This window comes from Petromyzon marinus, chromosome 52, assembly GCF_048934315.1.
Source record: "Petromyzon marinus isolate PM22_M1 ecotype Great Lakes invasive population chromosome 52, UKy_Petmar_22M1.pri1.0, whole genome shotgun sequence".
Classification (NCBI taxonomy): domain Eukaryota; kingdom Metazoa; phylum Chordata; class Hyperoartia; order Petromyzontiformes; family Petromyzontidae; genus Petromyzon; species Petromyzon marinus.
The window spans coordinates 3,302,924-3,329,057 of record NC_133718.1 but is presented as its reverse complement, the minus strand read 5'-3'; the positions used below and the strand labels follow the sequence as shown (position 1 = coordinate 3,329,057).

The window sequence follows — 26,134 nt, the reverse complement described above, 5'->3', positions numbered from 1 at the left end:
ATTTCATCCGACAGGCTTCCTTCAAAAATAGGTTCAGTTTGCAGAGTCTTAAAATAATATCTAGCGACAAAAGACTTGCGTTAATAATGTATTAAATAATCCATTTATCATTGCGTAAGATTACCGCGGTAGAAAGTACGCAGTAGCTAGGTGTAATACAAGACACGCAAGTATTCGCATGCATATGAACGTAATATTCACACACGTCCGAATACTGCTTCGCATCTATTGCACGCACATTTCTGTATGTGTGCGCCTGAATTCAATACAATAAGACGGTGACGATAACAGACGACCCTGTTGTATTTGTACCCGTGTACGAATATTTCTACGTACGCATTTGCGTATGCAACATTTACACGCATATCCTCGCAGGCACGTCTAAATTGGATCCATACGCAACGTATGTACCACCATCTTATCCGCACACTCGCATCACGCGTGCAAACACAGCGGCAGGAAACGCCAGCGCTGAGAATTACAAACCTGCGAAGGGGGACACGGAGCAGCGGGAGCGAGTCTTCCGTGAGCTTCTAGGAATGGCGCTCAGGCTGAGACACGGCACTATCTATCCGGCGGAGCGGGGGAGCGGAACAGCTGTGACGTCCGTTTTAAGCTGCGGGCAGCCCACTTGAAACGTGGGGGGGGGGGGGCGGTAAGGGTGGAGGGCAGGGGTGGGGGGGGCTCAAGGAGAGCGTGCGATGCGGGGCAGTGGGGGAGGGAGCGGGTGGGTGAGGGTGGGCAAGTAGCCGGCGGGCTCGATGGCTGGCTGACTAGCGCCGGGTGGGTAGCCTTATCGATTCAGGTCTGGCTGGGAGAGTTGGAGGGGAGGGAGAATGGTTCCGTGGGTAGGCGATAGGGTGGGTGGGTCGGTAGGTGGCAGGGTGGCTGTATAGATGGCTGGGTTGGTTGCGAGTGGTCGGGTTATACTTAAGGTGAGCGAGAGAGTTGATGGGTTTGGGGGGGGGGGGATTAGGCTGGGTTAATGGTGGCTGTTATATCGTGTCTCAACACAAATGTGAAGAGGCTCTGGTGAACATCGATTCATAAGCTCGCAATAGATGTTGCATTTAACCGTGGCTGGGTTCTGTGTTCGTGATGGGTACTGGGCTAAAAAACAAATGTTTTTTTTTATTTTACCAGGTAAGGCCCACTGAGCTGTATAGCTTTTTTCAGAAGCGACCTGGCCACAAATGAGCTCAACGAAGTGGCTTATCAAGTGGAAATTTATTGCAGCCAAATACTCTAAACGCACGTTGATTCTAAATGTTGGGGGGGGAAACCAGAGGACCCGGAAAAAATGCCACGCAACCAGAGAGAACATGCAAACTCCAAATATACCGGCATCATGGTCGGGATCGTACCCACCACCTGTAAACCAGGCGAGGTATTTAACATTTTGCCACTGTGGGTCCCCAGGTGGTATAGGTGGCTGGGTTCTGTGTTAGTGGTGGGGTTCAGTGTTAGCGGTGGGGTTCAGTGCTAGCGGTGGGGTTCAGTGCTAGCGGTGGGGTTCAGTGCTAGCGGTGGGGTTCTGTGTTAGTGGTCGGGTTCAGTGTTAGCGGTGAGGTTCAGTGCTAGCGGTGAGGTTCAGTGCTAGCGGTGGGGTTCAGTGCTAGCGGTGGGGCTCAGTGCTAGCGGTGGGGTTCAGTGCTAGTGGTGGGGTTCAGTGTTAGCGGTGGGGTTCAGTGTTAGTGCTGGGGTTCAGTGTTAGTGCTGGGGTTCAGTGTTAGCGGTGAGGTTCAGTGTTAGCGGTGGGGTTTGTGTTAGTGGTGGGGTTCAGTGTTAGTGGTGGGGTTCAGTTTTAGCAGTGAGGTTCAGTGTTAGTGGTGGGGTTCTGTGCTAGCGGTGGGGTTCTGTGCTAGTGGTGGGGTTCTGTGTTAGTGGTGGGGTTCAGTGTTAGTGGTGGGGTTCAGTGTTAGTGGTGGGGTTCAGTGTTAGTGGTGGGGTTCAGTTTTAGCGGTGGGGTTCAGTTTTAGCGGTGGGGTTCAGTGTTAGCGGTGGGGTTCAGTGTTAGCGGTGGGGTTCAGTGTTAGCGGTGGGGTTCAGTGTTAGCGGTGGGGTTCAGTTTTAGTGGTGAGGTTCAGCGTTAGCGGTGGGGTTCTGTGCTAGTGGTGGGGTTTGTGTTAGTGGTGGGGTTCTGTGCTAGTGGTGGGGTTTGTGTTAGTGGTGGGGTTCAGTGTTAGTGGTGGGGTTCAGTGTTAGTGGTGGGGTTCAGTGTTAGTGGTGGGGTTCAGTGTTAGCGGTGGGGTTCAGTGTTAGCGGTGGGGTTCTGTGCTAGTGGTGGGGTTTGTGTTAGTGGTGGGGTTCAGTGTTGGCGGTGGGGTTCAGTGTTAGTGGTGGGGTTCAGTGTTAGTGGTGGGGTTCAGTTTTAGCGGTGGGGTTCAGTGTTAGCGGTGGGGTTCTGTGCTAGCGGTGGGGTTCTGTGTTAGTGGTGGGGTTCAGTGTTAGTGGTGGGGTTCTGTGCTAGTGGTGGGGTTTGTGTTAGTGGTGGGGTTCAGTGTTAGCGGTGGGGTTCAGTGTTAGTGGTGGGGTTCTGTGCTAGCGGTGGGGTTCAGTGTTGGCAGTGCACGGGTTGGAGGCGGCTGCGGTCTGGGGATGCTGGGACAACCGCCAAAACGTGGCGACGTGCTCAGCCGCACGATCGTAGCCTGGGCGACCAGCCCCGTCGCCACGGCAACCATCCGGGGAGGCCCTACGGTCCGCAATGCGTCAGCGCCAGCCAATAGGAGCAGGCGAGGGGCGGGCGGAGGATTTTCCTTCGGACGGACGTCAGCAATGCAAGCCCAGCTTGGATCCGCTTTAAAACGTCATTTGAAAACGATACTATAAATGCAAAGCTCATACTTACTGTAATATTCATACACGCGTGATAATGTGTGTGTGTGTAAATTAAATAACGCATCCTGTTAAATGATGTATATTCTATTACGGAAGTATATATGGTACACATATACCGGAGGCATGGGTGCTCGTCTGTAAAGCCTTAAGGCAGCGGTGGAAAATGTAACATTCCCATTGCAGGGATGGACGCACGCATGTGGAACTTCTTTCGCACCATACGTAGCCAACCGTGCTACCAACGGGGCAACCTGCTGTTGTTTCCCCCGCAAAGTGGTGCTGATTTTGTTGACCCCCGGAGTGACGATGGACTGAGTGACGCGCGTCTAATATAAAGTTGCATACGATGCTGGTACCAGAGGTGAGTTTTTTTGTACAACGTACAGTCTATATAAACGCAACATTTAGTCATAGGGCTGCTGCATTTAGCAAACTTAACAAATTAAAAAAAAAACTCACCATTCGTCAGTAACTGTGGCCATAAAAGAAAACGTATAATAGTAAATGGTTCAGGCAATGGCCCTTTTTCATGATTCATGTGCCATGGAGGGTCATTGCCCAAAACGTCCGTCAAAGATTAATTTTATTTTAAGGCCACACGGTGTTGATGAATGTGTCGAGTTTATGTCACATACAAAGTACATGAATGGAATGTTAGCAACATTAGTCATTATTTAAGTAGACATGTTACATTACCACACATATACTATTACACGAATATATATGGTATGCATGCAACACGACGTATTGGAAATATAATACGATATTTGTAATGTGCCACACCACGCATTACAAACTCTACAAGTATACATTGATACAAAGATAAATATCCCCCGTATAGCCGGTAACGGACTTTTGGGGCAAGTGCTGTTGGCGAGCATCTATGAAGGCCGGCACAACACACGAGGGGGTGGGTGGCCAGCACCTAGCCCTCGTGGCGATGTTTACACATCGCACTAGGTACTCATTTGAGGCCGAGTCGGCCTACATTGATATACAGACACGCACGAGTCCACGTGTACATCATTAGATACAAATTGGTTTTATGGGCTACATCCTGCTGATGAGACTCGGAGTAATCGAAGCCGGCCCAGGGTTTTTGTTGCTTAAAAATAAAAAACCACTGCTGGAAAAGAACTCATTTCAAAAGACCCAGGGAAGAGAAGACCTAAGGCCAGATGAAGGTGGGAGACTGCCAGGCCACAACCTTGAAGATCGCTATGCGTCTCCTGGGCAACAGTCCTGGCATTTGGCTAAGGGGAGAAAGTGTTGGTCACGGCGCGTTACGGTGGTGGGTGGGTGGTGGTAGCGGTGAGGCACGGTAGTGGTGGTGGTAGGTAGTGCAGAGGTACGGTAGTGGTGGTGGTGGCAGCGGTGAGGGACGGTGGCGGTGACATTAACTGCTTTGGCGACGATGCCTTTCGGCACGAGGAGCTGGCCGCGAACATCCATGTGTAATGAAGGCAGGCACTGTGCACACACGCGACAAGGCTGGGAGTGGGGGAGGAGAAGCGAGCTTCTTGCAGGGTTCCAGCTATGAAGGGGCAATGAACGGGGCGGCTGTCTGCAGTGGAAATTCCTTACTCGCCAAGTCACCTATTAGAGCCAACGTCAACGCATTGCAGTCGCCTTCAACAAGGCAAAAAGCGCAGCCTTGCAATGCCCTGCTCGTGGCACTGCCGGTGGATCGTCGGGGGGGGGCGCCCGCACTAGAGGGAAGCTGTTGGGAGGAGCGCAGCACCCTGTAGTGGCCAAATGTCTTGGGAAAGTGGGAATACCCACACTTTACCCCACCGAGCACATGAGACCTGCCAATCAAATATCATGCACCCATTTAAAACTTGCAAGGGGTCCGTCGTCTGAAAGCATGTAGAATTCAGTTTCAGAAAACTATTTAAAAATATATTTGTTATTTTACCAGGTTAGGCCCATTGAGCTATATAACTATTTTCCAGAAGTGACCTGGCGACAAATGATAGCTCAACGAAGTAGCTTATCATGTGTAAATTTAGAGCAGCAGCCAAATATTCTAAACGCGTGACGTTGATTCTAAATGTGGAGGGAAAAACCAGAGGACTCGGGGAAAAAAATCCACGCAACCACGGGGAGAGAGAGAGAGACACAAACTCCAAATATATAGGCGTCAGGGTCACGATCAAACCCACGACCTCCTGCATACAAGGCGAGGCAGATAACATCTCGCCACCGCGGTGTCCAAAACGGTGCTCAAGCTAAACACCACTGTTGAGAGCAGGGCTAAGGGGGGGGGGGGGAGAGAAGAAAGCCACCATTGCCCCTTTAAGCCTGGTCCCGTTGTCACAACACGACAGCGACAAGGAGAGTAGAGCCCACGAGGCGACGAGAAGGGTGCGGGCGACTAGACGCGGTGGGGGCCAGGGGGAGGGAGGCTGGGAGCCGTGGCCCTAGGCCAGGAGAAGCTGAGGGACGACGAGCGGACGACGGCGCCAGGGGCTGAACCCGCCACGCCCTTCGCATCGGGGTAACGTGCGGTGCACGGCTTGCCGCGCACGGCTCGCGTTTCAGAGTTCAGTTTGTAATCTCGCTTCTCTCACTTTACCTTTTTTTCTCACGCAAAGTTTGGTTTTGTAATCCCGACAATCACGATATGCCATCCCCTGGAGAGTGCAAGAGGCGCGGGATTCGTACGGCGCCGAAGCGCGGCGGCATCCCGAGACGCCGCAACTGCAGAAGCCCAAGGGGAATATTTACTTTGCAGAGAGAGAGGTGGGGGGGGGAGTCTCAATCACGGGCAGAAGGAATGAGGAAGGCCTTGAGCCTGGACTTCAATGGGGGCCAGAGGATCACCAGCACTGGCGACTGGGGGAAGGAAGTTCCAAACTGTGGAGGGCAGCGGAGGAGAATGAGCAACCTCCCACTGAGCGACCAGGGGATGGGGTCCACAGAAAGCCTCGGTTGAGAGAGATCGCAGAGGTAGCAGGGTGCGTGGAGGGGGAGTAGAGCGAGATAAGGGGGGAGAGGTGGGCAAGTACGCAAGTCTATTAGGGATCTTGGCGTTGGTATCGGGAGCCAGTGGAGGATTGGAGTACCGGAGTGATGTGGACGCGTGTAGAGGTGCAAACGAAAAGTCAAAATGATTTTTAACGGTTAAACACGAAGTTACGTGGGCGAGACGCAACACGTCCCCCATCGTGCCTGTGGCGACGAGCACGTCTTACACCGCCGCGTCCACGAATACCACAACACGCCCACAAAACGCGCTGCAGCCGGTCACACTTTCAGAAGGGCTGAGTGATTCAGGGGTGGGGGTCACAGTGACTGTGTCAGCTTCGATTCGCACGCATCGGATGTGTTTCAACTTACAAGACGCCACCGTGGGGAAGGTAACGTTGCAGAGGTGGCAAGATCTAAACTACCTCGCCTGGTATACAGGAGGTTGTGGGTTCGATCCCGACCTGATGCCCGAATGTGGAGTTTGCATGTTCTCCCCATGGTCGCTTGAAATTTTCCTCCGGGTCCTCCAGTTTTTTCCGCATTTAGAATAATGCGTTTTACAGTATTTGGCTGCGATAAATTTCCAAGTGATAATAAGCCACTTGCTTGAGCTATCATCTGTGGCAAGGTTACATCTGAAAAAGAGCTATATAGATCAGTGGGCCTTACCTGGTAAAATTTTAAAAAAATGTCATTTAAAGATTACTAAGTTCGCGGGAACTCTCTGCCCACCCAGTGGTGTGAATGGGGTCACCACCGTTAGCAGATCGGCAGGTTGCGCTGCGCCCTTATGGCGGGGTCAAGTGTGGGCATTCCCGCATCTTCCGAAACGCTTGGCTCAGTCTGAAAGAGTAGGCAAAAACACTCTAAGACGGGGGGGGCTCTCTGGAGCACCCTCTGTAGGGTGCCCCACCGGCAGTAGCGCAAGCGAGCAGTTGCAGGGCTCCGCCTCTGCCTCTTACTTGAGTTGCATTAAAAGACTGAGAGCGGAAATTACAAGTGGGCCTTCGATTTTGTAACAGCTGTGGAAACTGGCAGAAGGAAGTGACCGTGGAGATGTGGTTGCATCAACGGCACTGGCCATCATGACCTCCTGACCTTGACAACGCGACCCAATTTGGATTAATAGTTTAACAAATATAATGTAATCACAGCGATTTCCTGCACAAATGAGCATTCTGGTAGTGATCATCTCCCGTTTAGAGCCCCGCGCCGGTAATGGAAATTCCACATTCCTATGGTAGAGTGACAGGTCTCTCCATAGGACAACCACTGTTGATTCCCCCCCCCCTCCCCCGTACGAAGTAGAAATAATTTTATCTATCCCTGAGAGATGATGGGCCGAGTCAACCTATGTCCGAGCAGAATTAGAAGTCGCAAGCTTCCGATTGAGAGCCGCTCGCTCGACCGATGAGCCACCCGCCCGGTCTATATAGCGTGTGTGCAAAACGCGGTGAGCGATATCTGAACCGATCTATACAGCGTGCACAATCAACGGTGAACGATATCTGAACCGGTCTATACAGTGTGCACAACCGCAATCGGTGGCGAGCGCTATGTGACCGATTTATACAGGATGCGCAAATTCAATCAGCGAACCGGTCCGTAAGCTTCCCCCTTTCACAAACCCGCACTCATCGGAATGGTGAAGCACGGTTAGTATCGTCACGGTGTGCCAAGGCCTTGATCCAGCAGTAGAGTGATAGATACCCCCCCCACACCCCAATGGTAGAAATGAGGCTTTTGTTGCATGCAATAAATACTTGTTACCCATGCAGCCACTAAGTGGCCCGCCATATCAACTACAAGGTTGACAACACAAAGCTTCATCTTGTTAGTGGAGGTCCCCCCCCTCCCCCCCAACGATGAACTGAGCGAGCAGTTCCAGGTTTTCGCCTCTAGAATCCCACGCTGGCTTTCACCTTGGTGCGAGCAAGCATCCGAGCTTTCGGAGAGCTGCAGTTTATTTTTAAATCCGCTAATGCGCATTCATCCGCTACGGTGTGCAACTCACAACTACCGCCCCGCCCCCACGCACGCAGCTGGCAGTATAAGCAGAGCGCTGACGTGGTCAGATCCATTATAAAATCGGCGCTTTGTTTTGTCACCAAATATTTTCAGGGTTAATGCACGACTAGATTAAGTGACTACAGGCACAGAGAGAGACAGGTATACTGGATGTGGTGTGTGTAGGGTGCGCAAATATGTCTGGCTGGGTCGCTGCCAGATTGGATTATCTGGCATGTGAAACCTAACCACGGGCACCGAGACAGCCATCCTGGATGTTGTGCTGAAATATTTTCTGGGTCTCCGACCAGGACAGACCCCGGCTGAAATTAATCCCCAATTACGAGGATTTGCTGTCGAACAATTGAGGACGGTGCGCAAACACAACGTCCAGCCGGGAGGCAGAGCCGTTATACGCACATGGGGCTTGTGAGCCAATGAAGTGTAGGTTACAAAACAGACAACGTAAAAAAATTCACTTTGATATTTTGAATGTGTTTTTTTTCCTATCCCACTGAACAGTGGTTTTAGTGGCATGCACGGTATGAACACAGCAACCTACAGCTACAGGACATCTGTGAAAAAGAGCTCTATAACTTCATGGGATTCCTCCAGTAGAAATAAATATTCCGTTTCTCAACCTCAGTTCGACTCCCAGCGACGGCTAACATCAAGTGGGGCATCACCGTTTCACCAACACGCATGGCCAAAGAACCCCCGTGGTTTACACAACGTGGGAAGACTTTCATCCAGCAGTGGATTAACAGGGCTGAAAATTATTACTTTCAAACAATTATTGCTGGGTTATCAAAGTAGAGACAGAAGCATTCGCATTTGGATCTCTTGCAGAAAGCAAGCGCACCCTCATCGCACGTGCGAGAGACTGGGCTGCGGAAGATGAGATTACAGAACTACTTCTGAGGTCCTCTCATCGGCTTTTAGTGCACACGAGGTGGTGCTTCTCCTTCTCACAGGGCCTGCTAGAGACGCTAGTCAACTTGCTAATGAAACAGAACGTTCCTTCGGTCTTCAGAGCCCGAATAAAGTAAACGCCCTAGTTGAATGTTTAATATAAACAGTACAAGCAAAACGCACGTCCTTTGAAAGTCACTCCTCCACGCGCTTCTTCAGTTCCAGACATCAGGCCCACGATGTTACAACATGGTACAACCCGAAAAACACATATCGGACACCTACCAAAAAATCAGATTCTTACACAAACACACACACAGCACTTGATGCACCTCCCCGCACCTCCGATTAGCACGGTTAGCCACGTACGGTGCGGAAGTAGTTGAACATACATGCATACGATGCACGTATCGTGATATTAAGGATCGATTCATTGATGCGCCGTACCATCCCCGTCCATCGGTGGCTGGGCCGAGACCATCAATGCTCTACACCGCGAGGATTAAGCCAATCGTTGAAACTGCGGGCAGCCTAAACCTAGATTCGAACCCGGGAATTGGCCGGTGCCGCGCCGGTGTTTCCGGCCAGGGTTTATTAGCGACCCCCCCACCCACCCCCCGAGTCACCCGGCCACATCACTTCAAGTTCAACTGTCAGACTTGCAATTTACGCTTACGCAATGGTGGCTTATCGATAACAAGCGCTCTCTCCAGGTGACGACGGTTACAAAGTTTCCTTTAGGAGGAAAAAAAAAGGTGACAAAACGCCCAATTTGCACACACACACACATAGTAAAAGGTGGCGCGGCTTATACGCTCCACTGCAACGCAAATGAATACGTGCGTTGTGCATTACGTAATTTTGCGGTGAACTCGGACCCCATATCTTAACCGAACAAGGAGTGTTGTGTCCTTGCCTATAAAAGATCCGGAATTTCACCAACACGGTTTGGGAAAGCCCGACTGCCAATGAGAATTGACCAGAGTTTTTTCCCCCCAAATGAAACCAACGCTGTTAAAACCAACAGACTCCCATAAAGCCGCATGGCTGATGGGATGTGTATGAAATGCTTTCATTTGTTACGTGGAAATACAAATATGGGGAGCGCGTGATTTGTCTGCTCGTTTATAAGGTTTTCTAAACATTAATCTCACTACTCTTGACATTTCAAATGTTACAGGCCGTATACGCATCTCAATGAATTTTAATTACGCTAAATTTACTCCATATGCCCTAAGATTTCGCCGGTTCCACAACGCCATAATAAGTGGGTTTATACGTTTAACCGCAATGACAAAGATCCCCCATAAAGCCTTAACAGACTGTTGGGGCAATTGCTGTTAGCGAGCACCTACTAAGGCCGGCAACGGTACACGAGGAGGGTGGCCATCACCACGCCCGGCCGCCTTTGTCTCCCTTGCGGAAATGCTTACACATCCCACCAGGTACTCATTTGAAGCAGAGTCGACCTAGGGGAGGCCCAGGACCGGTTCAGATAATTGTCACTGGTGTTGGCCATGAGCGGGAATTGAACTCGGGTCGCCGGATTCGTAGCGGAGCGCGCCAACCGCAACACTACCGCTCCCCACACACACACACACATACACAAGTCGCTTGTGCCAGGCTAGGTGCGCTTACAAAAAGGCACAAAGTTAAAGATAGCCTTGCACTCACTGCAAGGGCAGTGCCGTTAGTGGGCCACCCGAGGTCAGTGCGGTGAAGAAGAGGCGGTGCGCGCAAGTGCCAAGCACCGCGCCCTAACGCATTCCTCTCGCCCAGTGACCGTGTCTTTACACGCCGCACCAAGTACTCGCTTAAGACGGAGTTAACCCAGTGCAGGCCCAGATGCAAGTTCAACAACGATCGCACCCGATGCGAACCATTGCTGGGTTCGTAATGCAGCGCGCGCGCTCATGCCAATACCAAATCGCTCCACGCAGACACACACACACCTGCAACAGCTGCCACGAGCGGCGACGACGTCACCGCATCGCTTGTGCCAGGCTAGGTGCAACTTTGAGACCATGTGGATCGCTCGCAGGTCACGGGACACAGACCCAGGGGAGGTGCTGTGGGTTGGCCGAATGGGTTGACCGGCAGATGCACCACCTGTGCCCTCACTTCCATCCGGCTGCTTGGGCATGCGATGGTTGGGCATGTGGGCTACATTACCCAGACGATGTAACCTTGCCTGCCGGAGAAACTCATCGATGGTCTGGTTAAACCCAGGATGGAATCGTAGGGAGGCCACTGAACGTTTCCAACCGGAGATGTTCCTTTTAATAAGTAATGTTTAAAAATACTTGTTTTTTTTTAAAACACGCTTTAATGAAATGTACCGTACTCGTAATGGCAGAACTCCACGACTCCAGGAAGTGGGCCCGAAGCTTTCCATTAACGTAATGGACCGTGGTGATTTACAGTCAACGTGAGTTGAGCGTGGACAATTAGACCCAAGCAGAAACATAACGTTAAAAAAAGATTGTTTAAAAAAAAAGATTTCGATAGAATATAGTGTTGTCATCAGTATGACATAAGTATACCAAGTTTGCAGTCGATACCACATTGGGAAGTGAGTTAAAATTGAGTGAGTTAAATAAAAACGTGTAATAATAATAAAAAGGGGGTGCACGTTTCGCTGGCATAGAGATGAGAGGGTACAAAGACAAAGAACCCCCGTGTAGCCTTAACAGACTGTAGAGGCAAGTGCTGTTAACAACCACCTTTAAAGGCCGGCACGGCCAGCACCACGCCCGTCCGCCTTTGTCTCCCCAGTGGCGATGTTTACACAACGCACCAGGTACTCATTTGAGGCCGAGTCGACCTAGGGGAGAGGCCCACGATCGGTTCAGATAATGGTCACCGGTGTTGCTGGCCGTGAGCGGGAATCAAACCCGGGTCCGCCAGGTTCGCAGCGCGGCGCACCGCTCCCCACTACAAAAAGACAAAGGCCCCCCTTGTAGCCTGCACACACTGTAGGGGCAAGTGCCGTGAGCACCTATGAAGGCCGGCACGGCACACGACGGGGTGGGTGGCCAACAGCACGCCCGTCCGCCGCCTTTGTCTCTCCCCAGCGGCGATGTTCACACATCGCACCAGGCACTCATTTGAGGCCGAGTCGACCTCAGCCTCCCCACGACACAGACACACAATGAGATTTTAAAACCCAAACGTCACCTCACGTCACCTACACTCTCCTTCCTATCCCCACCGCCCAAGGTTGTGTGTGTGGGGGGGGGCTGGTGGCGCGCCGTCACTGCGGCAGGTTGCCACGGCAACAGTCGGGCAGGCGCGCCCCGCCCATTGGCCGCGGGCGCCCTGCAAAGCACGCGCACGGCGCGTGCACCGCGCGTGAGCCAATCGGATCGTCCGGGGTCCGCCGCGGCGGGAAAAAAAAACACCGCACGCTGGGCGGGGGAGAGGTGGGGGGGAGGGGTGGGGGGGAGGGGTGGGGGGGACCCCCTCAAGTGTTTGGGTGGAGACGAGGGGGGGGGGGACCCCCTCAAGTGTTTGGGTGGAGACGAGGTGGGGGGCTCCTCAGGTGTTTGGGTGGAGACGAAGGGGGGACCCCCTCAAGTGTTTGGGTGGAGACGAAGTGGGGGGCTTAGAAGACTTCGCAGAGTTCTGAACTCTCAGCAGTTTGGTTGCAGATCTCTCAGAATCCATCGCACGCAGCGCCCGCGTCGGGAAACCCCTCGCACGTGTTTCTCTTGCGGGACACCCAAAATAAAAGTCCTGCTCGACGTTAAACAAAAAAATCTGACTTCTCTGTACGTTGGCCACAGTTCTGCGGATCACTTGTCCGACGGTCTTGTGGGTTTGGAGACCACCGAGCAAAGGGAGCAAACCCACCCGGCGTGGTGTAATGGTTCGTAGCCCCCCGATGGCGAGACGTGGCAGCGAGGGGAGTCAAAAAGACAAAGACCCCCCCCCCACCGCCCCCCCGCAGAGCCTTCACAGACTGAAGGGGCAAGTGCTGTTCGCGAGCGCCTATTAAGGCCGGTGCGGCTTGGGAAGTGATGGGTAGCCAGCACCACACCCGGCCGACTTTGTCTCCCTAGTGCCGATGTGTTTAGACACCGCATCAGGTACTCAACCGAGGCCGAGTCGACCTAGGGGAAGCCCAGGACCGGTTCAGATAATCGTCACTGGGTGTTTGGCCGTTGAGCGGGAACGAACTCGGGTCGCCGGGTTTTCAGCGTGCTAACCGCTGCGCCACCGCTCCCGCACAAAAGATAAAAATCCACCGCTCCCGCACAAAAGATAAAAATCCACAGCGGGTTGCGGAACGGGCAGCCCCGCCTGTTACATAACAGAACCCCCTTTCCCGCCCCTTGCCCGGTTTACGCGTCCAGATTGAGAGGCGACACGCGATTTCGGAGATTTGTCGACTTCCTTGGCAATGGCTCCACAACGCGAGGAGGGGGCCCTCCGACATTCGATCTAACCCACCACACGGAACGCACGCACACCACAACCATAACTCAAACCTATCCGATGCGGATAGGCTTGAGTTAAAGAGAAATAAGTAATATTAAAACTTTTTTTTTAAACACGCTTTTATGAAATGTACTAGTAGTAATGCCAGAACTCCACGACTCCAGGAAGTGGCCCCGAAGCTTGCCATAACGTCAGGGACCGTGGTCATATACAGCCAACGTCATGTTGACCGTGGACAATTAGACCCAAGCCGAAACATAACATGGAGAAAAGATTGTTTAAAAATATATATATATTTTTATGATGGAATATAGTATTGTCATCAGTATGACATAAGTATACCAAGTTTGCAGTCGATACCACATTGGGAAGTGGGTTAAAATTGAGTTACAAGATTTGAGGATACAACAACAGACAGAGCGAGTTAAAAAAAGAGCATGTAAAATTGGGTTAACCGTGACACTACATTGAACCGGGAGTTGTTACCACCTCTACCACGTTCGAATCCCGGACAGTCCCGGGGGGGCATTGGCATCGGTGTTCGGGTGGCAGCAATTGATTTGTACCGAGATCTGGCCGCAGAACCCCATCACAGTGCAACCGCACGCACCGTGTTAATCGATTCGGGCCGTAGGAGCCATATGTCCCGGGTCCACAAGAATAGACGCTCAGATTAATACGTAGGCTTTCGCGACCGATATTAGCCACAATAAAAATGTGGCGGGGGGGAGGATGTTTTGGATGAGATTGTGCGTTTACTCTCCAGCACACCTGCGTGTTGAACAAGTAACCAATTCGCACGTTTTGTTTATGTAACCCAACCTTACTGAATTGGCCGTGTCGGGTGGTGGCGGGTTTAACGCCACCCCCCCCCCCCCCCAAAAAAAAACCTTGATTATGTAAATCTAGAAAACGCTAACCCTAACGCGAAGCCCAAACGCGTTCACCGTAACCGCCCTTGGACTCTCACCTCGCTTCCACATCCCCCTCCTCCCCCAGGGCTCGAATCGGCTTTCGGCACCGCGAATGAGGCCAACGTGTAATTTCACAAGTGGCATCGACCAATTGTTTCCACGCTATAAATGACCGCCGCCGCCGCCAAACCTCGCACGTCAACATCGGCTAACGGCTGGACGAAGGCCTCCCCACCCCCCCCCCTAGCACCGGTGGTCGGTCAGGGGACATCGTCTGACCATACTTCACCACGCTGGTCAGCGTGCGTTTGTAAAGTCGGGGGGGGGGGGGGGAGAGGGACCCTTCGTTCATCTTATTGATGTCGTGCATGCAGGTTCAACTAATTATTTGGTGATGCTGCTGCGCTTTTTTTTCAGTGGTGCACAAGCACAATTAACCCCTATTGTTCCTATGTTCTGTGAAGGCCCATTGCCCAAAACGTCACCTATTATATACATTTCCCTTTAAGGCCACAGTGTTAATTGACCAATTGAGTTTCCTTGGTAGTAAAGGTTTGCGAATGGAAATTGGTGCAGGGGGTTAGGGTGACAACACAAAACTACTTCCGAGGCCCCATCAATTGCCCCTTGATGCCCACTCGGTGGCACCTCACCTTCTCGCACGCCCTGCTATCGGGGAGAGGTGCCCGTTGCTCGGCGAATCAAAGCGAACTATTATTTCCTTCTTAAGCCCCAGGAGGAAGTCCAATAATACAAAAATTATTCTCTCTGGTCATCGATGGCCGGGCCGAGGTCATCAACTCACTGCAGAAGCATCCGCATTTGGATCTCCTGCAGACAGCAAGCGCGCCCTCATCGCATATGCGAGAGACTGGGCTGCGGAAGACAAGATTACTTCTGGAGGTCTGGAGGTCCTCTCAACGGCGTCTAAATGCACACTAGTTGGCGCTTTTCACAGGGCCTGCTGGAGACAAGAGTCAACTTGCCAATCAAACAGAACGTTCCTTTGGTCTTCAGAACCCAAACAAACTCAAATCCCTAATTGAATGTTTCATATAAACAGTAGCAGCAGAACGTACGTCCTTCAAAGGTGTCGCTCCTCCAAGCGCTTCTTCAGATCCAGACATCAGGCCCACGAAGAACAACATGGTACAACCCGAATAACACATCGGAGACATACCAAAACATCAATTATTCAACACACAACTTGATGCACCTCACATAACCTCCGATTAGCGCCGGAATGGCTACGGACATTGTGAAAGAAGTTCAACATACATACTTGCGTACGTACAAGGGGTGGCTGCAACCTTGATTCGATCCTCAGAGCTGTGGTGCCGATTCAGCGTCTCTGGCATAACTTTATGCGGTCCGAGTCACCCTGCCACCTACCTCACTTCTGGTTTTATTTGCACATTTAGTTTTGCGTTGCTGGAGACGGCTCTCGTCTCATCATTACGTGCTCTTGCCAGGCAATAAAAACTCAAAAGGTAACTAGGACAGAAAAACAACATCATTTGTGTTATAGAACATTAATTATTTACTTAGGAAAGCTGCACAGAGTCACAATGCTATTTTTGAGGAGGGTCCTTGCTTCACTAGGATGTTTGGCCAATTCCTTTAATTCACAAGAGTTTGGCTTCTTGTGGTGGGAGGAAACCGGACAACCTGGAGAACGCCCATCACACGTACGAGAGCGGGGGGGTTACACTAGAAACTGCCATCGTACGGCCACACATCTCAGGCCACACCAACAACACCTGCCAAGCCTCGGTGGTCACCTAACTAGGCTCATCCCAGCTTAACTTTTAAGATTACTTTTTTCTCTTCTTTGGTTCTTTCGGTAAAGTCACGTAAAATGAGAATAAAATAATAAATTGATAAAATAAAATAACACAATAATATTCTCACGACGTTTCGGCCACAACACAAGCGGCTTTCATCAGGTGTTTTGGCCACAACACAGGGACGGGCTGTCCTCCAGACAATCTCGTCCCTACACCTGATGAAGGCCGCTTGTGTTGTGGCCGAAACGTCGTGAGAATATTATTGTGTTCTTTTATTTTATCAATTTATTATTTTATTCTCATTCTACGTGGCTTTACCGAAAGAACCAAAGAAGATGAATCCTTGCAGTCACGAAAGCTTTAAATCGAAAAAGATTACTTTTTTGTTCAATACATTTTCAGAGCTCAAGCCAATAGATCTAAAATTCCAAGTGGCCCACAGCGAACAACACTATCAAAGTTGTCACAGATAAAAAAAAGTTTTATTGAATTGACCAAAGTAAAAAAAATGAAATTATCCCCACAAGCCACCCAGTCACTCTTTCACAAAAGCGCCTTCTCGGTGCGAGTCCAGGCATGGCAACAGCGCATGGACCTGAAGCCAATCGGCGGGGAGGCAACATTTGAGATGAAACCATCGAGTCAACATGCAGTTCCCTTCCCTTTGTGCACCTGGCAGGCTGGAAGGTCGCGGCGCACTCGGGCATGCGTTCAAATCCGTCGCCATCACCCCACCCCGGCTTGTCACTTCGTGTCTCCGTCGCTTGGGGGGTATTTCCCCCCCCCCCCCCCCCACTTTCCACACGACACATCTGTCAGCGTTCTGGCTCTCTGTGGACTTGTCGCGCTCTCCTCCTAAAGCTTTTACAGTTTCCAGTACGGTCACTTTCCCCGTGCACGGAATTTAAAAGCTCCTGAACATCTGCCTAAGAGCACCGACGAAACCGTTGCCAATAGTTGGGAACGTAAACACCGCCACCACCACCTGCGCCAGTAAATCAGAAAAGTCGCGTGAAAATTAACTGTTGGCAACATTAAGATATTTCAATTTGTTATCGAATCGTAAATCCGGAGGGTCTCTCGAAAGGAGAGAGAGAGAAGCTCGCAATCGAAAGGTTGGGAGTTCAAACCCTAGCTCGGGGTTGACCAAATGGTGCTGAAATTACAGGACTCAGAAGGCAATTGGGCCCCCAACAGGTTATGTAAGAAGCGCCTGCATTTCACGTGACGCAGTGAAATGGATACGCGAAGGAGACATGTCTACCCACTGATTTTGTGCGCCAATAAGGTTGGAATGACACGCGAGCAGAGGGTGTGGTAATTGTGTCGGCCTTTGTTTGGCCTATGTTTACCCAGTGCCGATAAAACCCGCCCCTAGTAGCAAAATACAGACTTCAAGGTCAGATTGTGGGGGGTTTTCTTTTGTTGTGCGTGAATCTAACTTTGTTTTAATATATACAAAACCATTTTGATTCTTTAACGTGTGAAACTTCCTCCACATATCCACGAAATGCCATAAAATATTTTTGCTCAAAATAATGCAAACTTTGGGTTTGTGTGATTACAACTTCAGAAAATGGACAAGACAAATTTAAGTAATGTATTCCACTCATTGACATTTATTGAATAAATGCATTTAGGATGCAGTCAATTATAATAATCATGTTTTAGTTTTACAAATAGACTGTGTATATCGTGTTCATGCATATTGTATCTCAAAATCGCAGATGATCCACAGATGTGCTGGAAGGGAGCAGCAAGGTGGCAAGCCGGCACTGCCAACAATTGCCCAAGCTCAGCAGTTCTTTATACAGTAAGATGTTTTCAGACAATTATAAAGTTACTATGCATGTTGGAGGAAACCGGAGCACCGGGAGAAAGCCACGCTTCTGAATTTTGGTTCAACGCCGACAGAAAAGCAAAGCTATACATTTTATTCACACAAGTTTAACACCCTCATTTGTCGTGATACATATTACCAAGTCCAGATCACCCATATTGCTCCCAGAAGTACACTGGGCACTCCAGCACAGCCATTCAAGAGCCTGTATCAAATTTAGTTTTGCAAGTACATCTGCACTGCATTATACAATTTCCGTTTTCACTTGTTCTTCAAATCAAATTAGACTTGTCAACAAACAAAAAAAACAATAAATGCTCTGTTAAAATTAAATACATCCCTCTTTTAAAAATGTGACATACGACTCGTGTGCACGAGTTTCGGGCCTCGAGTTGCACCGAGAGACAGGACGAGAGCGATGGAGACCAGAAAACAACATGGGGATGGAGGTCAAATCCACCACTGCTTCGGAGCTGTGAATGGCTTCAACCGTGCACGTAGAAACTAACAATAGCATCACAATATAGTGCGCCAAGAGAGGTGCATGCTTGGAATAACATTGAGAGACGGAAAGAAAAAAATACTGAAATAACCACAACCGCCATTCGCCACCAAGTGGCCGTGACATCCCCACGACGCCTGTGCCAGGGCAGGTGCACTTTGAGGAAATAAACACACGGGGGGGGGGGGGGGGGGGGGGGGGGGGGAGGGGTCAGAACGTCATACAAACTTTTGATTTAAAGCTTTCGTGACTGCAGTGATTCATATTCTTGGTTCTTTCGGTAAAGTCACGTTGAAGGGAAATAATAAAATAATAAAATATATAAAACAATACAATTCTCACGACGTTTCGACTGCAACACAAGCAGTCATCATCAGGTGTGAAAACCAACGGCAAGAAACATTTGAAAGAAGTGGCGGTTTGTATTTAGCACCACGGATAGCGATTTGACAGTTTGTCAAATCGCTATCCATGGTGCTAACGTTTAAAAATAAATAAATACAAACCGCCACTTCTTTCAAATGTTTCTTGCCGTTGGTTTTCACACCTGATGACTGCTTGTGTTGCAGTCGAAACGTCGTGAGAATTGTATTGCTTTATATATTATTACGAGTGCAGGATTTTCTCCGGGTGACCTCCGACGCAAAGCCAAGTTCTCATTAAAGCATGGAATTCGCGAACAAACATCAGCAATGTAGAGCAGCAACCTCTTGATAAAAAAAAGTCTTGAGAATTATGATTTCCATTGGTTTATAAGGGGCATTAGTTTAACAGGTACACGTGCGCTATTATATTACACACATGGCCTGATCAGCATGTTGCTGTCATGTTCCTTCCCATCAGATAAATTGCCACAAAAATGACAAGTCTCCATCACGGAAACCCAAGACCGCGTTCGTAAATCGAATATTTGGCCAAACTAAACCGACATAGCCTGGGCCCTCCCTCCTCGTAAATGTGCCTCGAGGGATGGGCCAGGCGGTAAATCATAAAATAGCGGGGGAAGATAAAATATCACTCGCACGCGTGTGAGCGAGAGAGAGTGGGTGGCGATAGGTGTTGCTGGTGGCGCCTTGTACACTGTACGGTGCTGTGCAAACAATCTCGCTGGGTCACCTTCATTCTGCTCAGGTGGGGAAAATACCCGCAGAGGCAGCTTCTACCCTGCTGCCTCCAGTGTGTGTCTCTCCGCACTCACTCCCTGCAAGATATCTGAACCGCTCCGGTGCGGTGAAGTATGGTCAAGAAATCCCGACCTCCCGCCGTGACCAACATCACCTTCATTATTGCAGCAGTGGATTGGAAAAAGCCAATCAAAGAATTGGCGCAGTACATCTGGTTTGGGCGCTATCATTCCAAATCGTGCAAGGCTATCATCGAAAAGGATGGCGTTGAGATTCGCACAGAAGTCTGCAGTTGGTTAGCAGTGCAGTCGGGGAAGACTGCTGCGGTCAGTTTTCACAACAGAGTAACATTTCTGGAAATATTTTATAACCAAAAGAAATTCGGACCGTGTCGCAGGCACACGCGGCCGAACCTTTCTTTCGAATAACACCCACGGGATCTATAAAGTGCAAAGTCAATAAGACTTTCGGCGCGTATTGACGGTGCATTACGGTACCGCAGTATTTACCAGGACGGCCGCCGTGGTTCGAACGGCAAACAACAAAACCCTTCTGCAACGAGTGGCAATCGTCCCACAAAGCACAGTGAAATCATTACCATTTATCATTGATAATACGCTTCCAAGTAAATGGTGTTCTTATAATTGCAACGGCCAGCAGAAAAAAAATCCAAATGTACGCGTCATAAAAATAATACTAAACGTTGTACTCCAGATTGTATCGGTCTGTGGATGGCGTTACATTCCCTACCGTGAGTCTAATTTGATCTTTTTAGTTGCATTCCAGGTCTTGTCGAAGCATTCTGCATTAAATGACTACGCCCGGTTAATAAAAGCCTTCATTCATAACATATACACACACACAGGATGTATATTTAGCCTGCAGTTACTATGTAGTAGTTGTGCATGTACAGACCATTTGACAATCCACTGCTGGATGAGTGCCTTCCCATGCCGCGCGGGTCATGATTTGGGGGGGGGGGGGGGGTATCTGACCATACTTCACCACTTCGGTGCTTGTATTTTTGACCATTATAAAAGCATGGGTTCCACTACATTCGTTCTGAAACCCAGCCACCTTTCTCGCCCTTCTAGAACATCATCATTAGGCCGTTACGTCACTCGGCAAGACGTCATCATCCTCTCGTCTCGCACTACGCATGTACGATACACGTAAACACGTGTCACGTTACACATGCATGTACTTAACATGCACCACGAGCGATAGGAGTATATCCCCCAACATTATGCATGCTCTATATACGTACTATGCAAGTATATTGTGTCATGCGTATACCATACATCTCTCGTGATTTAGTTACTCTCCATCGTGTTAAAACATGCAACATACATGTGCGAATACGTACGATACCTGTACGACACATTTGCTACGCACGAACCGTACATATTAATCGTGTACAGTATACCACGCAGGTGCTATGCGCGTACGCATGGTACACGCATGACCCACCGTATTCACGGTAACGCGTGGTTACTGCACGCAAATCCTAAGCATTGAGGCATGCACCACATCATACATGCACCATGCATGCACCCCATTGCACATGAACAACGCTGGAATGCATCCGCCACACACGCACTGCATGGCATGATACATGCACCACGCATTACAATATGCACAACCATCAGCGCGCCCCATACGCAGTGCACATGCACCACGTGTATTAAACATACACGTGCGAATTATACGCATACACTGTACGTGTTATACACGCTCCATTATAATATGCATGTACCATACGTAATTATGCATGCTCCTTATACATTACAAACATACTATAACAATCTGTCGTACATAGCCAACGTGTGCATCCATGCGTATTAACACGTGGGCACATCCACGGCACGTATCGAATGCATAATTCGTGCATCACACAGACACACGAGGACCACGCTGTAGGCCAGCGGTTCTTGGCCTCAACTGCAGTATTGTACCCCATTTGGTTCTCAATCGTAAAATAAAACGTATCATGTTTATAAATACATAGGTTTAGTAGGACTTACGTTGTCCCGTGCTTACATTTTTCTTTGCTATTATTTATCCTTCGAAAAAAATTCTGCTGTCTAGCATCCCCCCCCCCCCAGAAAGGGGCATCTCGCACCCCCAGAAAAGGGCATCTCGCACCCCCAGAGAGGGGCATCTCGCACCCCCAGAAAGGGGCATCCCCCCCAGAAAGGGGCATCATGCACCCCCAGAAAGGGGCATCTCGCACCCCCAGAAAGGGGCATCTCGCACCCCCAGAGAGGGGCATCTCGCACCCCCAGAAAGGGGCATCCCCCCCCCCAGAAAGGGGCATCATGCACCCCCAGAAAGGGGCATCTCGCACCCCCAGAAAGGGGCATCACGCACCCCCAGAAAGGGGCATCTCGCACCCCCAGAAAGGGCATCACGCACCCCCAGAAAGGGCATCTCGCACCCCCAGAAAGGGGCATCTCGCACCCCCAGAAAGGGGCATCACGCACCCCCAGTAAGGGGCATCACGCACCCCCAGAAAGGGCATCTCGCACGCCCGGGGGGGTGTTTGCACAGCAGGTAAAGAGAAACCACTGCTTACAGACGTCCCAGATCAAGCACCACGCATGCACCCCGTTACGTGCGCCACGTGAGTTTCTCGCTACGCACTCGACAACGCACGGCTTAAGGCTTACAGATGCGTCCCAACAAACAAAAATAAACACAACCGCAACGTTTAATCGACGCGAATTGATGAAACGTTAACTGCGATTTTAATCCAACTCACCAGGGCTCCAGGGAGTCGTAGTAGGTGGGGATGGCCGTGCCGATATCCCTCCGCGCCTTTTAAAGGGTTACTCGCCCCGTGACGTCGCCGCCCAGGAATTCAGCGACACAACGAATGGGTGAAAATGTATATAATTAAATATTACATCCAACTTGTTACTTGTCATTATGTGACTCAACTCTTTGCACGTACGGTCATTAAAGTCCAGCGTTTTAGATTGAATCTCATCTTTCTTTCTTTTTTTGTGTGTGTGCGGGGTTGCAATGTCCACTGTTTCGAGACGCAAACGAATGGGGAACTATTTCTCTCTTCATTGTTGGTTGTTACTTTGTTGCGGTGGCGGAGCGGGGTGGTCCGCGTTTTAGGATGTACGCCTCCGCCGAGTTGGCCCATATAAGGCAACGAACGAGGAAGTTGTGTCAAGCACGTGGTTGGGTTGCCGTGATGTTACGGGTGATGGTCTGGCTGCTGTGACAATTCTGGAACAACGACTAAAATTTCGAGAAGTTCCCATCGTAGTATAATTTTAATAAAATATGTATCGTCGTTTACATGTTTTATTATTTTTGCCATTAGTGTGGAATTTGGGACTCCGCATAACCCTGATCCCACTTTTCTGTGAAAAAAGAGCTTCAGAGCTCATCGGATTTCTCCAGGATTAATTAAGATTCTGAATCCACTGCTGCACTGTATTGTACTCCTTACCTTCACCAACCCACACTGACCAAGATATATGAAACATGGTTAACCACCACATACAAAGGTAGTGTACCACCGTAGATCCTTAACAGACTATTGGGGCAAGTACTGTTAGCGAGTACCTATTGAAGGCTGGCACGGCACACAAGGGGGTGAGGAGGCCTTCACCCAACAGTGGATGGACATAAACGGCTGTGCGTGAGATGTTAACTACCTCACCTGGTATACAGGAGGTCGTGGTGTTCGATCCCAACCCTGACGCCTGTATATTTGGAGTTTGCATGTCTCTCTCTCCCCGTTAATTTTCTCCGGGTCCTCTAAGTTTTTTTCCCTCCACATTTAGAAACGTGGGTTTAGGGTATTTGGCTGCTATACAATTCCATGTGATAAGCCACTTTGTTGAGCTATCAGTTGTGGCCAGGTCGCGTCTGAAAAAAAAGCTATATAGCACAGTGGGCCTTACCTGTTTAAATAAAAATAGCCATCATAGTACAAGTAAGAGATGTTTTACACTTATTGCAACATGGGGCGATTGAGTTTACCCCAGCTCATGGATTCCTGGCTGATGACTCGGTTGCACCAGTAAAGTTGTAACCACAGGCAGTTGGTGACTCACGTAGTCGGGAAACTGATGGCATGGAACTGCAAGGTTGGTGACTACTAATTAATAATTCTAGACCCTCCCACCACCACTACGAATTCCAACGACTCATTCATTTTCCCTTTTCCACTGCTGTCATGACCCAACCAGATTGCCTGGCATGGCACCATCATACTCGGCTGGCATGGCACCTCCCAAATGCTGGATTTACATACTAAACAGAGTTTCATTATATGTACGTGTCGTGACATAACGTTATGTACGTATGCGTAACGTGCAAGCTGCACTGCGCACGTGCATGGAGCGACATAAGGGTAAATATGTACACAGCCACTGCGCCACTACTCTTCCCAATATCAAATAGTTTAAACAAAACTCAACATATCCGCCAATAACACTGTGGCCTAAAAATAAAAAAATGAGGCTACGTTTCGTGCAATGGACCTTCATAGCACGTGACCACTCCATGCCCGAAACGTTAAGTATTTTATTGTTTCTCTTTTTTAGGCAGAGTTGTTGACGAATGTGGTGGGTTTTGTTGTTGTTGTTGTACAATATGTGGATGTTGTACCACTGGAAACGAAGTATCACCAATGTGTTTAATCATTAAATATAAATCAACCAAATGAGTGGCACAGCACTGATGGAAATTTGAATGTCTCATCATATTCATACCCTCATCACTGGTTGACTCATGCCAACATCCTTCGGGGAACTTAAAAATAGTAAAACTGCGGGAAATCAAACAATTTTTCCCATGGATGGATTCCACCATGGAAAAACGTAATTTCCACCACTGCATCAGGGATGTGAATGGGTTCAAGCCTTCTGCGTATGATCAACGACGTAACAATAAAGTGCACACTTAGAGAGGTGCGTGCATGAAACGTTGAGAGACAGAGGAAGATGCTGAAGTAAACAAACTCTGTCCATGAATCAGACTGAAATTGTTTGTTAATTTGTTAAAGTGTACACTTCGTATATGTGCGTATATTTCAGAAAAAAGAAAAGATAGATTTTAATTCTACAACTTTGCATCATAACCGGAATGCTGAAACCGACACCAATCCTCTAGCGTCCTGTTCCAGCGAACAATCTGCCACCAAATATCCACAAAGACGCGCAAACCGCGAAGGGAGTTCACACGATTTCGCACCAACGACAACCACACACAACATCTTAAGAATCATCAGCCGAGACCTCGACGTCACCTCGCCGTCGACTCAAGCACCGATCCCATCCCTTCTGGGATCGCGCTGCCTGCTGCTGTCACCGTCCTAGGATCCCACCCCGATGATGGAAGAACGCTGATCGTGAACAGAGTGGAGAAACGCGGACGTCCAGAATAAACATCCTCCTCATCATTCTGGACTCAAACATCATCATCATCATCATCCTCCACGCACCTCTTCCTTGGCTTTGTCATTCCTCCCCGAAGACACCCGTGGCGTGGCCATCAACCCAATTAGAACATCACCAGGCCGAAGGAGCACATCTCCTTAATGATTTTGAAAATCAAAGACACAGACGCAGTAGTGCGATTGTGACCATCCATTCCAACACCGTGGCCCATTATAGTGAACGGCTGGAGTCTGCGCTCCTGCAACAGAGGAGCAGCACAACAACACGGACTCTCTCCTGAAGCCTTCTCGTGGCGAGCAAACCTGGACATTGGCCTTTAGCTCTTGAACCATACTGCCATACGGTTTACCGGTTATTAACAACCCTAAGCGCGAAGCGTGTGGCGATGTGTTTTTTTTTAGAGAGGGTTCCTTTACCCGTGAACGTCTAGCAGTGCAATCTGCGTTAGTTCTACCGGACATGTGCGGAAAAAGAGCTTCATGGCTCATCGGATTTCTCCGGTATAAATACGTATTCTGATTCTGGGTTCAAGCAAAGCCTGATCTCTACTGATGACGGACGGTAATGTCAAAACCGGACCGGAATTTTAACTTGTTTTAGAACTAACGTTGCCGTTAATGATGGACTCCCAGAATAATCCTCTCTGTGGCTTATGGGATATAAACTAAAATAATAATAAAAAAATGTTTCATTTGAAAGGACAAATCTCTTATTGGAAAGTCTACCTTGTCTGTGAAAAAGAGCTTCATAGCTCATCGGATTCCTCAAGTATAAATACGTATTATGATTCTGAGTTCAAGCAAAGCCTGACCTCTACTGATAATAGGTGGTAATTTCGACACCGGACGGAATTTTAACTTGTTTTTAGAACTAACGTTGATGTTATTATTGATGTACTACCAGGATGATCCACTGCGTGGCTGATGGCACGTGTTACAAAATAATAATAATCAAGTAATGTTTCATTTGGAGGGACAAATCTCAGATTGGAAAGGCTTCCTTGTTCCGCTGGACGTCTGTGAAAAAGAGCTTTATAGCTCATCGGATTCCTCAAGTATTAATACGTATTCTGATTCTGAGTTCAAGCAAAGTCTGACCTCTACTGATGACGGACAGTAATGTCCAAACCGGACCACAGTTTTAACTCGTTTTGAACGAACGTTGCTGTTATTATTGATGCACTCCCAGAATGATCCACTTTGTGGCTGATGGCACGTGTCACAAAATAATAATAATAATAATCAATTCTTGGTTCTTTCGGTAAAGTCACGTAGAAGGGAAACAATAAAGTAATTATAATTATTATTTTTTGACATAAAGCTTTCGTGACTGCAGGGATTCATATTCTTGGTTCTTTCGGTAAAGTCACAT

At 49.2% G+C, this 26,134-nt stretch overlaps 1 protein-coding gene and 1 long non-coding RNA gene across 3 annotated transcripts in view; one reads left to right on the top strand and one right to left on the bottom strand.

Moving 5' to 3' along the window:
- The window catches only part of LOC116953542 (pyruvate kinase PKM), a 35,646-nt gene extending 13,386 nt beyond the window's left edge, over positions 1-22,260 (bottom strand). Inside the window, exon 1 of one of the 2 annotated variants that reach the window (XM_032973834.2) lies at positions 22,102-22,260. The gene's annotated coding sequence lies outside the window, so the exon portion shown is untranslated. Of the gene's footprint in view, positions 1-486; positions 644-22,101 lie in introns of those variants that run through there. The other variant, XM_032973833.2, reaches the window with a different exon arrangement.
- LOC142931306 (uncharacterized) lies at positions 2,773-20,768 on the top strand. Its single transcript, XR_012947301.1, has 3 exons — positions 2,773-3,202; positions 17,602-17,687; positions 20,435-20,768. It is a non-coding gene; the product is annotated as an uncharacterized LOC142931306 (long non-coding RNA).
- Positions 22,261-26,134: the final 3,874 nt, after the last annotated feature.